The 14,337-nt window shown below is 40.2% G+C and overlaps 1 long non-coding RNA gene across 1 annotated transcript; it reads left to right on the top strand.

Annotated features, from left to right (window-relative positions):
* The first annotated feature begins 5,098 nt into the window (after positions 1-5,098).
* Positions 5,099-10,901, top strand: LOC148219791 (uncharacterized). Its single transcript, XR_015799565.1, has 2 exons — positions 5,099-5,487; positions 9,914-10,901. It is a non-coding gene; the product is annotated as an uncharacterized LOC148219791 (long non-coding RNA).
* The last annotated feature ends 3,436 nt before the right edge of the window (positions 10,902-14,337 follow it).

Below are 14,337 nucleotides of genomic sequence, written 5' to 3'. Positions count from 1 at the left end.
GCACCAGGCAGCAATCCAGAGGACATAAATTTTCTAATTGTCATTTGACTGGATGTATAGCCAAGGTCATGAGGTTCATCCTTCTCTTCACCCTGCTAGTCAGTGGTGGTGTTTCTGCACGTCCTGAGAGTACATAGACAGTAAATTCCACAGTAGTGTGACAGCTCAGACATCCATACTGCTGAGATTGTGCTAGAGTTGTGGTACTCACCTATTGCTCTTCCTTGTGAACTCCTTTGAGAGTTAAGGAAATTGTTTTTCTCTTTATACCAGAAAGAGGTTTGTACCAAGATGAGTGTTCCTCTATATTCCTGTGTAGCAAATGATAGGATCAGAGGAAGAAAACCTCAAGTTGCACAAGAGGAGGTTTAGATTGGATATCCGGAAATATTTCATCACTGAAAGGGTTGTCAAGCATTGGAACAGGCTGCCCAGGGGAGTGCTTGAGTTGCCATCCCGGGAGGGATTTAAAAACTGTATAGATATGGCACTAAGGGACATGACTTTATCATGGACATGGCAGTATTGGACTAACAGTTAGACCGGATGATCCCAGAAATCTTTTCCAGCTTAAATGATTCTGTGATTCTATGATGACTCATTTGCCACTGTCTTAGACTTCTGGCACTTTTTCAAGTGCATGCCTGCCTCCAACAGGCTCCTCTTTTAGAGACAAGGGATGGAACTGAATCCCAGGGCATAACCTAGGAAAACAGCTTTTTTCATACAGACATGGAGTATGGCTTTAAATGTGGGTATCTGAATTCAATTTAGTGTTTGAGCTGATGACATTTTCATCCTGACTGTATTTCTTCTTGTTTCTGATGCATTGAATTCTAGGGAAAATCTGGGAAGAAGAGGGTACTGAAAGCAGTTGAATGAACCTGACAATTAAGGTCAATTTATAAAAACCTCTTGAACAGATGTGACACAAGAGCTTTTTGTACTAAGCCTTTGGAAATGTATCATTTCCAATGAAAAGCTAAAGAGACAAAAGAAGAAGCTGGGAAAATATTGGAAGGCACAGCTGTGATATCTGTGTGTATGCCCAGCTAAGCACTTTGTACTGCAACACTTTCAGAATGGTACTCATCACCTAACCCCTCTTCATGGTTGGACTCAATGGCCCTAAACACCTCTTGCTATCTGAAATATTCTATTTATTAAGAATATCTGAAATAGTCTGCTCATTTCTGGTCACTCACAAGCCACTCACTCATTCATCTCTTGATGCAACTAAATAAGAAATAGGAAACTTATCCCACTCACTAGAAAAACAGAATAGGTTCTTACTTTCAGTTAGCTGGAGTTGACCATGAGAAATAAAATGAGATGAAATACTGAATATAGAAAAGTGAGGTCATAAATGACTTTATAAATTCATAACCCCATCCACAGATAGTATTGATGTAAAGATGTAAAGACTTGAGGCAGGTCTTCACTTCAGCATGTCATGAAAATTACAGAATTATTCATACACGATGTCTGTGGTGATGGATAGGCTTCTCAGGTATGTCTGGTAACTTGCTTGAAGGTGGGTATAGTTGACCTTGACTCATCCTAACAATTGGCTTGAAGGCTCTAAACTGGTCCTTAAACCATATTTGTTGGGTTCATGAGGGTTGCCTGTCTTGGCATTGAGAGAAAAACTTTTCATTATGCGCTGTTTTAATTTCTCTTGCTTTGTCCTGTTAAAAGAAACTGCTTTGCTACCCCAGACCCATCCACAGCACCTCCTCAGTGTTGCTTTCAAAATGCCTGGTATCTGGCTGTCATGGTTCTAAGCTCAGCTGGAGATGAAACATGATGCAGCCACCCACTCAACCCCATGTCTCTTCCCACCTCCCTAGTGGAATGGGCAGAGGAATCAAAATAAAATTTGTATCTTGAGATTATAACAGTTTAATAATTGAAAATAAAGTAAGAGACAGTAATAATGGAAAATTACAATAATAATGATAAGGAAATGGAAAACAAGTGGTGCAGAATCCAATTGCTCACCACCTGCTATGCTCCCACCCAGCTCCTGCATATTCCCTCACAGGCAGAGCATCAGACAAAGAAAAAAAGTACTTGACTTAGAATAAACAAGACTTAGCTGAAACCCAAAACATCAGTTTATTATCAACACCATTCTCATTCCAAATCAAAACACAGCACTGTAACAACTACTGAGAAAACTATAGTTTTACTATCTGTAATCAGGACACTGGCCTGTGTAATGTGGCTTGAACTTGCACTCAGCTGTCATGGAACACCCATGCATGTCAGCAGAAGGCTTTCTGAAGAGGAGAAGATGTGGTAGAGTGTTCACAGGTTATCTGAGACTGGCTCCCAACAGGTGCTACACCCCCATGTTTGCCTCATAATGATGTCACCACAGGATGCCATCCCACTAGAAACCCACCATATTGTTTCTGCTGACACTTGTCAGAGGATCCTTTGCCACAAGTTGAAAGGGTCCATGTCCCCAGAACTGGCTTTGAGAAATCCCCAGAAATTATGTTTATAACTCTTCATAAACCCTCATAATGCATCAGTGTAGCACAAAAGCGTTGCACATGGTAAAATAAATCTCATTCTAAGTTGAGTTGAAATGTTCTACAACTACTACAAGTACAGCACTTATTACTAGTAGGAAAATCGTGAACGTTGCACTTCTTTAAAGCTTCATATAAAAATTCTTCACTCTTGGCAGTCTGAAATTCTGATGTGCATGGCCACCAGCTAAAATAGTTTTTAAAGCCCTTAGTGGTTCAGAGCTTGTTTTACCTTTTGAGCTGATGTCCAGGCATGTTTGTCCAATGTGTATGGCACTATAAAGATGTACATAACATCACTGTTACAGGTGAAAAAATGTTGCATATTATCAAGTCTGCCTGCCAGTGCACATTCACCTCTGCCACAATCACCTGGTCCTCTAGAGAGGTTTCTTGCCACCTTGAATAATATTTTAAAAAAAGGTTTGAAAGCCAGGTTGCCAGGTTGCCACTTGCCCTCTGTTCAGAGTAATAACTTACATCTCCCAAGTTTTCTACCTTCTCAGGAACACAATGAATGCATTTCAATGGAAGCAGTGATGTCTACATGCAACCTACTGATACTACAGCCGTATTAGAAATGCATGTTTGACAATCATTTGAGCTCACATACAGATAAACTTTATTAATGGCGTGTAAGGGGAGTTCGTTGTTAACTTTCTTCAGTCTTTTTCCCCAAAATGTCTTTGTCCCATCTATGTCCACTCCCCTTCTGTGACTCTGTCAGGCCCCAGACATGAGTATCGGCAGATAATGATATACTCTTATTTCTGCCCCCTCAGTCAGTCACCGGGAGCTTTTAGAAACTTTCTTTAGGTCCATCAACTTAAGGAAAAGGAAACAAATTTTGGACAAGCCTACATCGTGGTTTTACAGGTAGCTTTAAGAATGACCTGCACCTTGGGAAAAGGGAGCTCATGAAGACCACCTGCCTTGTCTGTGTGAAACTTACTGAAAGTTGCACATTCCAGTTCTTAGGCCCATTGGCCAGTTCTCCCTGTTTGTGTGGTTTGTGTCAGAAAGACTTTAAGGGGTTTTTGTTTTGCCCTCCCTCCTTCCCTCCCCACCCCCCTTTCCCCTTTCTCTGACTGGCATTTTTTTCATTTTCCATTTTCATGAGCGGTGTGGTCTGTATGGAACCCACCCAAAGTCTGCCTAAGCCATGCTGTACAATCACCCACCTGGGCTGCAGGCACGTGCTGGCTCTTGGACCAGCTCATTGGATTGATTTCTTCTGTGCCATCCTGGGGTTGCACAGGGAACCTGAGAGGCCTTTGAACATGAGTTCACAACCCAAGTCATGCTATACTTCATTGGTGTCTCTCACAACCAGAATGTTCACTCTCCTCCAGCCCTTCCCCTTAATTTTGAGGGTTTGTCCAGCTGCCTTGTAAAGCAGGTTGGGAACTTAACCTCTCTTTTAATTCCTTTTTATTCACAGTCGGACTCAGTTATTAATGTCCCTAGTTTTCATTAAAGAGTATTTTCTATTGGATACAGGTGTTCTACACTCTCATGAATATCTGCATGTATATTTATGTCTTTGTATATCTATATATTGATATACAGGTATGGTGAGTCAAGACACCGTCTTGACAGTCTAGTATGAAAACAGTCCAGTATGAAAACAATCCAGTATGAAAACATCTAGGGCACAACATTACAAAAATTGAGGCTATTTTCCATGAATTGTGGCTGAAAGAGGTTGATCCTTAATTTATTTAATGCAAAGGTATATTTACTGTATAGGCCCTCTTGGTATGAAATTCTTATAGAATAGATAGGAGGAGAGGGACATCTCGTGCTGCCAACAAGTCACAGGGCAGCCTGCAAGCACTTGAGGGATTATCTGTTTCCAAATTTTGACACTCAGGGCAAAAAGAGGTGGAGCACACAAACTTCATGACTAGAAGAGTGGAGGGACATTTGGGGTATATGACTGCCTGCGGGTAAGAATTGTAATTGTAGTACTTCTGTGTGCCCTACCCTGTCATTCAAACTGTTAACCTCTTGATTCTCACTGCTTTTCAAGTTGCCTCTTGGGAAACTGACATATTTCCATAATTTCTACTAGCAGAATTCCAAAGGAGTGTGAGAGAGAAGTCGGCATTTTTTTCTGGGACACAGTTCATCTGACCTACTTTGCTACTTTAGGCTGATCATAAAGTGAGTCTAATTCGCACAGAGTCACTACTGCTAGATGTTTAAAGTTATGTAAGGTGAAACATCCTAGTCCTGGGAAAGTACCCAGGAATGAGAGATTATTAACACCTCTACTGCAGAAAAAACTATGAATGAGTTGTAGCACTCTGTCAGACAATCAAGGATACCTTCACGATACACACAAAAAAAAATAGAATAGCAAGCCGGTATGATTTCAAGAAAGGTTTTAGGCTGCTGGAGTTCATGTCTCAAGAAAAGTGTCTAGGACATTTCTGGCTATGAAAATCTATATAACAAATTCTGAGACACCTTGGTTCTTGTGTAGATTTATTGCACATAAAAAAAAAGCAGCTACATTTAATCAGGAGTCTTCCAGTTGCCTCCTGTATCTCCTTTCACTCAAAGTCATTTATGGAACACTCAGGCCAAAACTAACTGTGGTTAGACTACGAGGCAGGCTCCTGTGAAGTCTCTTGGGGATGCCTTAATTGCTTAAGCATGAATAAGGCACAACACTTTTCTTGTTTCATCTCTCACTGTCATTACCTTTCACCTAGAGCTTAAGGCAGAAAGTGAAGCATATAACAAAGGGATTTCACAGGATTCTTGAGAGTGAAATGGGGAAGACCATTAATAATTTTTTTAACATTTCCCAGTCTTATCACATGCGGTGTGTTCTAAGGAAGTTAATGGCATGCTCCTTATCTTATAACTAATGCTTGTTTTTTTTTAAATTGTGCAGCTGATGAATGCCTGCCAGGAGACAAATTTTTTCTGCACAGTGGTAAGGAATATTTTATTCTTTTGTTGAAATATAAGCCTTTAATGTCTGCCAACAGACTGTGAACCAGCTATCAGCAAGGCACAGAGCAGAGTCTCTCCTTTTGGATCTAGATTGTGATTGGAGGGAGAAATACAGGCTCTATATAAAGGACAGGATGTTTCCAAATTACAATGGTGGTGGGGGGGGTGGTTTTTTTCTGGTTTGTATGTTTGGAGCTTTTGAAGAGAGAGAGCTGGGGTTTTGAGGTGTTTGGGGGTTTGTTTGTTTGTTTTGATTGGTTGGCTTTTTTTTTTGTTTTTTCTCCATGTTATTGCAGAAACATGTTTATGAAATGAATGTATGTAGGGAAGTGCACTTTCAATCTCATGGTTGTATTAAATGTTTTTGACAGAATGTGGTCTCTTGCTGCTTCCTGCATAAACAGACCAAAGATCATTAGACAGCAATGAGTTATACGAAGCAGTAACAAAATTATAATGCACAGTGGCATCACTGGAAATAAGCAACTATAAATTAATCTAAGTTCTCTCTTATACTGAGGGTATGAATTAGAGTTCAAGATAAGTATGGAAGTAAGATTTTTCAGTTAAACCCACAAAATCATAAATCACAGAGGCTCAAGCTATCCCTCATATAAAGTGATTCTGACTCAGAGGTAAGAAATGAGGTCTAAGCAGAGAAGAATGAGAGAAAGGTCTTAGAAAAAGAGATTTCACAGAGCATTCATGTGGCTTTGTTGGGGAAGAAGACTGTCCCTTTACTGCATGCATAGCATGGTTTGATGGTTCCCTGATGATGCTCATGGTGTGCCACTGTACGGTATTTTAATGATGGTCTGTTTTTGGTGGAATAGATCATGATCCCTCACTAAGGGAGGCACGCTGTGGGGCACACAGGGTTGCCTACCACCCTCGTATAGCAAACTTCAGTGATGTATTCCTCTGTGGGTGATATTTTGCTCTATTGCTGCAGTTGAGCTTGTTTTTCAAGAAAAAAAAAAATCTCTCCCATTCCAGTGACAGTCAGACCTCTAGCATGTGATGTCTGTTCGCATCACCTCAGATTGTGATACTTTTTTGGAGAAGTATCACTTACACAGAAACAATTATTTTCAGAATTCAAAAGCTGTGATGTTTGCCAGAGTCCTGTTGGTCTGCTGGAGTCCCTTCCTTGGAACAGGTCAGTCTCTAGATATGCACGCAGGATTTTGGAAGCCCAGCACCTCAGTTTTGACAATACCTCAAGCAGATAGGGGATGAACCTTTCTCAATCTTTTCCCTGACAATTAGATTTATCCTTGCCCCTTGCGTGTGTTCCTTGGCCTATTATATTTTTGTGTCTCGATTTGTTTCACTTTGAAAAAAAGAAAAACAGCTTTTGAGATCAACAATAGTAATCCATGAAAACCTTACTGGGGCCAGAACCTGCACATCTCCAGAGTTGCTACTGAGCCTTCCCTGTTCTTTCCTGCCATCAGAGACTTGTGAGCCCTGAAAACCCTAGTACCTTTGGTTGTGGGTTTTTTTGCTGCTGGAACACCTGTGGACAGCAACTGTTCTGTATCTTCCTCTTTTATATGCAGGTTTGTCAAATGTGACTCATGTCTTCCCAGACTACAGCCAAAACTTTAATGGTGGTTTTCTCCCACTGGAAGTGTTCAGATCTCGCTGCTATGTGGATTTTAATAAGTGGTAGCCCTTCGGTGTAGAGAGTTGCATCAGGGCAGATGTACTGCAAGATAACATCCATAGCACTGTCTCCTGCCCACTCCCATTTTACTTCCCACTACTGTTCCCTGCACATATCTGGCAGCAGGTGCACTCTGCTCACCATACAGACAGCAGTGTAGTGCTGAGGAGTCAGAGCAAGCTGTCTTTGTGCCTCTCAACATCCTCACCAGATGGGAATTGCACACTTGTGCTCACATCTGAGAATAAAAAGCACTTTGTGCTTAACCTGAAATGAAATTCTCAGCATCGTGATGTAGGAATTCTTGCAGAAGCTTCTGTCCAGCTGGACTTAAGTGAGATCAGTGAATTCTAAACACTTCGTTGTTTTTGCATACCCCATTTTCAGCACTGGAAGTGTTAGTTATTGTTGCTATCTCATAACTGAGTAATATCCCTGTAAAACTGAAGAAGACCTCACAGTGAAACAGTAAGGCTGTCTCTTCTTCTGTGTCTTCTTTCTCCTCTAATTTAAAATCTCCATAAGACCCTCTAAGCTCTGCCATTTGGTGGGGCTTTTCTCCCCCAATAAATAATATGATTACAAGGTGGGTGATCATGTTAAAAAGAAGATTTGGTAAGCAGAGGCTGGTAAGCAGAGGTTGTTCTAGATATTCATCAGCTGTGCCTCAGAAACAAAAGCACAGGATTCAGAAAGCACATGACACTGCTTCCATGCAACTGTTGTCACAGTAGGCCCTGTGCAAATGAACCCTGCCATCTAGTGAGACGGCAGCTCTGCCATTACGCCTTTCTTTGACCTAGCAGGGAAAGCAAAGCCAGTGCAGGAAGATGAGGTGTGAAGAGTTCATCAGTGAGATTGGGACAGAGAGTGAATTCAAAAACCTGCAACTTATGTCTCCTCTTGTGATGAAATGAGACGTGGTAAAATGTGCAAGCAAAAAAGTGCCTACATGTGAAATGTCTGCGACAGGAACCTACTAGTGCCTGTATTGGGCCCTCAGGGCCTGACATCCACACACAAATCCAGGTCATCCTATGACTGTAAAGTAGATTTTATTTGGACCTCAGTAGTGGAACTAGTGCCCGATGAAGCATGGCATAATGTTTCTTATCCTTTTGTCCCCCCATGTGCCCATCTTTCTGCAAAGAGCTTTCCTTCCTCACTCTAGAAGCAACCAACAGAGGATACCCATGAATCTTTGCCAGCCTCCCAGCTCTTTCCACAGGCTACAGCTCTGCTCACTTTTCAGCTACTTGGTGACTCTATTTCTGTAGCTGTAATGATTAAATGCCTCCTTTCGAGACATTTGCAAGACAAGTTCCCTGGCAAGTTCCACAGTCCTGCAGCCTTCATCAGTGGGATATCATCCAGACTGTGTTCCATTCACAGTAATCTTCTGTTAGATGATGGCTTCCCTTTTTCCAGACTCTCCCTGCCTATGCAAGACTGGATATGATGACAGAAGCTTTTTCTATAGCAGCACATCTACAGAGTTCAATGCTTCCTGCAGCTTCCTCTGGATGGCGGTCCTCCAGCACAGTTCACAGCCCAACAAAACTGCTGTTGTAGGTTTTACTTGGTCTATACCTTCCTGGACTCAGAGGCTTGCTGATTCTATACATATTCTTAGGTTTCAATTTATCCAGTTGTGCTAGGCTAAGGCAAATGTTTTCATTAATTTTTGTAAGTCATATCTCAAGCATAATACCCTTCCCAAAAGCGATGCAGATTAATCAGAGTGGGCTGCCTGCATTGTTCTCTTCCTGTTTGGCAGAGTACTGACAGGGTCTAAAGCTCAGTACGAAAGAGGAAATGATCTGACTCTCAAGGAAAAGACGATATGAAGTAGTCAGCATGGAAAAGGCAGTGATAACAGGCTCTGGCAGACAGAGCAATCCTACTCAAGAATTCTTCACAGGTGGCATATACACAGACACAAGCAACATGTGTGGTTTCCTGGAGAAAATTCAGTTGAAAGTGAGAAATTCAAACTGTTGATTTGGGTCCCTGCCACAATGGGAAGAAAGAACTAGAGAGACTCTTACGCAGAGACCATCTTGTCTCTGGAATGCCTTCAGCTTAGGGGAAGTACTTTGATAAAGAACTGTAGGATATAATTTCCTCCATCTAACTGAACAGAGAATACTTCAATGATAAAAGTTGTACACAACTGTATTTCTCAGGAAAGATGCACAGCTTTTTAAAATTCTTTATATGCTACTTGCTTATTTCCTGAGACAGCTTCAATTTCCTTCAGAAATATACAGGTGAAATTTTGTGGCAGTCAAACCCTAGACGATCCATGACCCAACAGATCTGTGATGCCTAGAGTGAGAAAAATGACCTCTAAACTAAAAAAACAACACAGCAGATAAGAATAGGCTCCAACGAGCCCTTGTAAATGACAGAAACAGGGTTGTGCTATTCAACAAAACAGATACAGTGTGCAGCAAACAGATTCACTATGCTCGTGGTAATAAAGCTCAGTCAGTGAGAGGAGATACTGATCAACCTGTGCTGACCTCTACTGTTTTCATTTCCCATCCTACTTCTTAATTAATTTCAGGTGCTTCATATTTTTCTACTTTGCTGTATCAACTAGGTCCTCATTAGGCCTGTTCTGTGTGATTTTTCTGCTGGTAAAGGAATTATATTAATGAGAGAAACTGCCATTTAATTTCAGTATCTCATTATTTCAGAAGCCATATATTCATGGAGATTTTTTCTTCCATAGATTTAGGTGGATTGATTTCTCTAGAGCATTGGTGGCTTTTGAACCCTGGAATTCACAGGAACTTTGTGCCATGATGCTGCAGAAAAGGTGAAATTTGAGAATTTATATTATTGCATACAATCTTTTCTTAGGAAGAATAGTTACTATTCATGAGCTAGGTCTATTCAGAACCAATTGTTAAGGTCTAGAGAAATAAAGCTGTTTGTACAGGTTGTAAACAGAATTTCATAGCCTTAAACTTTATTTTTATTGTATTTTAGACATACCTATGTAAGTTTACTTTTTATTCAGCTCTTAACAGCCCTACATCTGATCTGACGGGGTACCTTTCCTTTGATTCAATTGTGTTTCCTCTTTCTTTTATGTGACTGGGAATTTAGAAAACACATGCATTTCTCTGTGCTGACTCACACTCATTTCTTTAGCTGTCTTCCAAGGATGCAGTCAAAGATAAGGTCAAAATTACTTTTGTTGTTCCATTGAAAACCTTAAGTGCTAGGCTGGATTGAAAGATGTAGTCTTCAATTTTGTAAAAACCTTTTTCTTCTTTAATTTTAAGCCTGTTCCTTGCCCTGAAAAACTTTCTAAAGAACTGAGTTTTACTGTTTTGTGTGGTAATGTGCAACCTTCTCCTGAAGTCTGACAGTTGGGAACAATACCTAATGGGACTGTCTGTCAATTATGACACCTTCCTGCTCAGCAAAGAAATAAAGAACAACCATTTATTTGAAACTGCATACGAAAAGATATGGAAACTTTTATGGTGAATAACTGTCAGTTATATTCTCTTTTAATTACTGTCATATCCTTTTGGTGAGTTGTTTTATCTCTACAGGTTTTTCTGCAGGTTGAAAACTTTTGCTGATTTAATTAATTCTTCTGTTTTGTGTTTCTGTCCTATATGATTTTACCTTGGACTATATTTCTCTAAAAAAGTTCACTTGCATCAGAAGCAGAGGAATATTTATTATTAAAACATTCTGAAACATCCTGGCTCCCTTTCATTTTTACTTGCAAACACAAGCTAACTTTGTGGAGTAATTTTTAACACATTGCCATGACCCTTTTCGGTTATAATTTAGAAAAGTATTTCTACGTGTATTCTAGTGAATGCTAGAGGTGTTTGTTAATTGGCATTATGCATAGTTTTGGGGCTTTTTTTTTTTTTTAAGAATAATTAAGTCATTTAGTTCTGCTTAGTTTTGTATGTGACTGTAAATGAACCTAACTCATTACACAGTTTACTAGTTCATGCCAACAATCCCTAAAAAGATGAGTGGCATTTCTGGATGTTGAAGAAAATGAAATATTGAAAAAAATAGGAGTGTCACTTATTGCACTAAGATTATTCTCTCCAGAATAAGTTCTTCCTCACCTAAAGCATTTCAATTAGAAATGTGGCTATTCTGACCCATAATAAAGGACTTCCCCTACCTGTCTTGTCAATTATGTCTCAATAATCACAGTATAACTTTTGTCACTAATAGCAGTCTTAGAAAAAATTTCCTATTGAAAGAGCTGTGGATGACTCATTGGCTTAAATATACTCTCTGACTCAACCAGTAGCACTGTGGTGATGTGCACAGACTTAGAAGTAGAGCCTTTTCCCAGGAGTCTGGGGAAGGTGAGAGTGGTCTACCGATGGTAGACTAATGGGAGAAAAGCTGGAAGAGAAAAAAGGGAAGCAGAACAAAGAGCAGGATACAACTGAATCTCTCAGAAGTTGCCCATCTGAAATTCAGATCTGTTCTTCACAGGCTGAAGTAAACATCTGAGATTCCAGATAGACTTCTGAAATGCCAACAGGCCTAAGGTATTTTTCTACAATACCCTCAGTTTTGGATGATTTCCACAAAGCAGAAACAATGTGCTTCAAATCTCAGCCTGGCTCTGAGGGGCTCTCCCAGTGTGTATCCTGGGTTCTTTATATTTGTCTTTGGTGGTAGCCAGTTATTTCAATACTGCTACACACGTACCTGGGAGACTGGAGCCCTGAGTGAGCAAAGCACCTCTAAATAGACCCTTCCTAAAGAGAGCAATACCAGCCTGTATACTGCCCACAATATTTGATACTGTTTCATGTTGCTCAGTTCGTTCTTCTCGAGAATCAACTCAGTCCTTGGGAAGGAACAGATCTTTTTTGTTGCATGTGCTAGTCAGGCTTCATAGACAGGCTGGAAGAATGATCCAGTTCTGCTCATGGCTGCCATAAGCTGGCACTTGCTCTCTTAAACAGACATTGCTGCAAAGCTTTAAATTTCTTCATCCATTTAGAGCAGACAGCGCTTCTCATTTGATTTTTCTTCTTTAGAGCATTCCAGCTGTGAGAGGATTTAATAAGCTGCATACTTGAATTTGTCCTAGAAAAGATGGATTTGGAGCTGCCCTTTCATTTTCAGACTCTGACGGTTCTCATCTGGAAAATCTTTTTATATTTCTTGATATCTTCTTTTGTACTCATACAATAGTCACTGCCAATTATGCTCTTCTCAGCTATTATTCTGGGAAGTGTTTATCCATGGCTTTGAAACTCAGCTGGATGCATGGCTAAGCTGAAATACACAAACCTGTGTCCTCCATGAGATCACAAGACTGGCTTATGGTTTGCAACTTTTGCAGATATCGACCTAGTTTTATTTGCCTTATGGCTTTAGAGCTCTTGGATATTGTTGAGTCATGTTATCTGGCCCTGTGCTATGATCCTGGAGGATGCATAATATTGCATTTTTTTGTAAAATAGGAGTTTTTATTGTATTAATAGAAGTTTAGCAGCTTTAAGAGAGAAGATCAACACTCACAGAGCTGTCAGCAGTTGCAGACATCACTTCCAGGGTTCTTGGAGATGTCACTGAGTCTGAGAACTTGTCTAATAAATCTGGTCCTAAAAGCTCAAAAAAATAAAATCTCGAGTTAAAAAAAAAAAAAAAAGGAGGGAGAAGGGGGGAAGTGAAGTATTTTAGAAGTTGTCAGGTCTCTTGTTTAAAGTGAAAGACAGCAGATGGTAATTTCTAGAAGACTTTGTGTCATTTATGACTGTGTCTGTTCCAGTACTGGGTTTCCTTAACTAAACTGAGGAAATAACTGGCCCTGTATACACAATTACTCTGCCACTAGGAAACCAACCTAAAAGCAGACCAACATATCTGCTATAGATCTGAAAGGGACAATACTGAAAGGGAGAAGACAGGGGCCTGTCTCCTCTGTCAGTTCTTGCTACTTCACAATATTTCCCTTGGTCCAGGTTCAGGCAACTGTTTGTGCTCCTGGATACCTTGTCACTCACTCCTGTCTGCCCAAGCCCTACAATTCACTTGTCTCTGCAAGGTGCTCTTCATGCCCAAGAAGAAGAGCAGCCATTTGTAACTGCTTTGCATAGGATCTGTTTAGTGGAAACTACAGCACAGAGAAGGGGAACGATCGAAGATCTGTGAAGGCTTTGGAAATGAGTCAAGAGACTCCTATGGAAAATAGTAAATACACTGTGTCATGGAAAAGAGAAAAGTGAGAAGGTATATGAGATGGTTCTGTAGATTCTTATGTGGTCTGGCAAAGGTGAATGGAGTTTAACTATTCACTGCTCCTTCAAAGCAAAGTTACAGACCAACATATGAATTAGAAGGAAGGAGTTTCAAAACAGAAGGATTTATTTTGTTCTTTATACAGTTTATCATTAATCATTATAGCTCCTTGCTGCAAGATACTGTGACTGTTGAAAGTTCACACAGAAGAAGGCAACTTGACAAATTCATAGCAAAGAAATTAATTGGGGCCTCTTAAATATAAAAACATCTCATTTGGTTGGGGAAGTCCTTGAACTGCAATTTGTTTGTGATTAGGAGAGTATTGCTGCATGCTTACCCTGTTCTGCTCTCTCCAATACATTTGCTCTTGTCCAGTGTTACAGAGAAGCTGAGCTAAATGGTCCTTTGAGTTAGACCAGAAATGGCAATTTTTATGTTAAAAGGAGAGATTATGTCAACAGAAGTGGATAACTCAAGCCTTAAGATTTCCACAATGTTGCAGCTTTCCTCAAATTCCAGAAGCTGGGTATTATTTGCAGAAGAGAAATAAGGTGCAATATTTTGCTCTCTCTTATCATGTTGCTGATTGCAACTCTGTGATCATTGTTTGCTTAACAAACATAAAATAGTTGTTTCATCCCCTCTTAAAAATATACTCAGGTAGAGAGATGATATCCCCCTCATCCTGCTACCTGAACTCCTTTCAGTTGTGCACTATATGATGACTAGGGGGCAGCTGAGAGAAGAGCTGAATCTGTTCTGGTCAGACAGAGTCTCAAGTGCTACTCTCTTTTGCCTTTCTTTTGGACAAGTTCTGTAATAGAGAAATTTAAAGCCTTTTTCCATGCTTGTAGAACTCCTTAAAGGATAGGTTGTTATTTCTTGGTTAATTAATGTGCCTCT

The sequence above is a fragment of the Sturnus vulgaris genome, chromosome Z (assembly GCF_052056855.1).
Source record: "Sturnus vulgaris isolate bStuVul1 chromosome Z, bStuVul1.hap1, whole genome shotgun sequence".
Taxonomy (NCBI): Eukaryota; Metazoa; Chordata; class Aves; order Passeriformes; family Sturnidae; genus Sturnus; species Sturnus vulgaris.
Note: the sequence above shows the minus strand (reverse complement) of the source record. Positions and strands in the feature narration are given on the sequence as shown.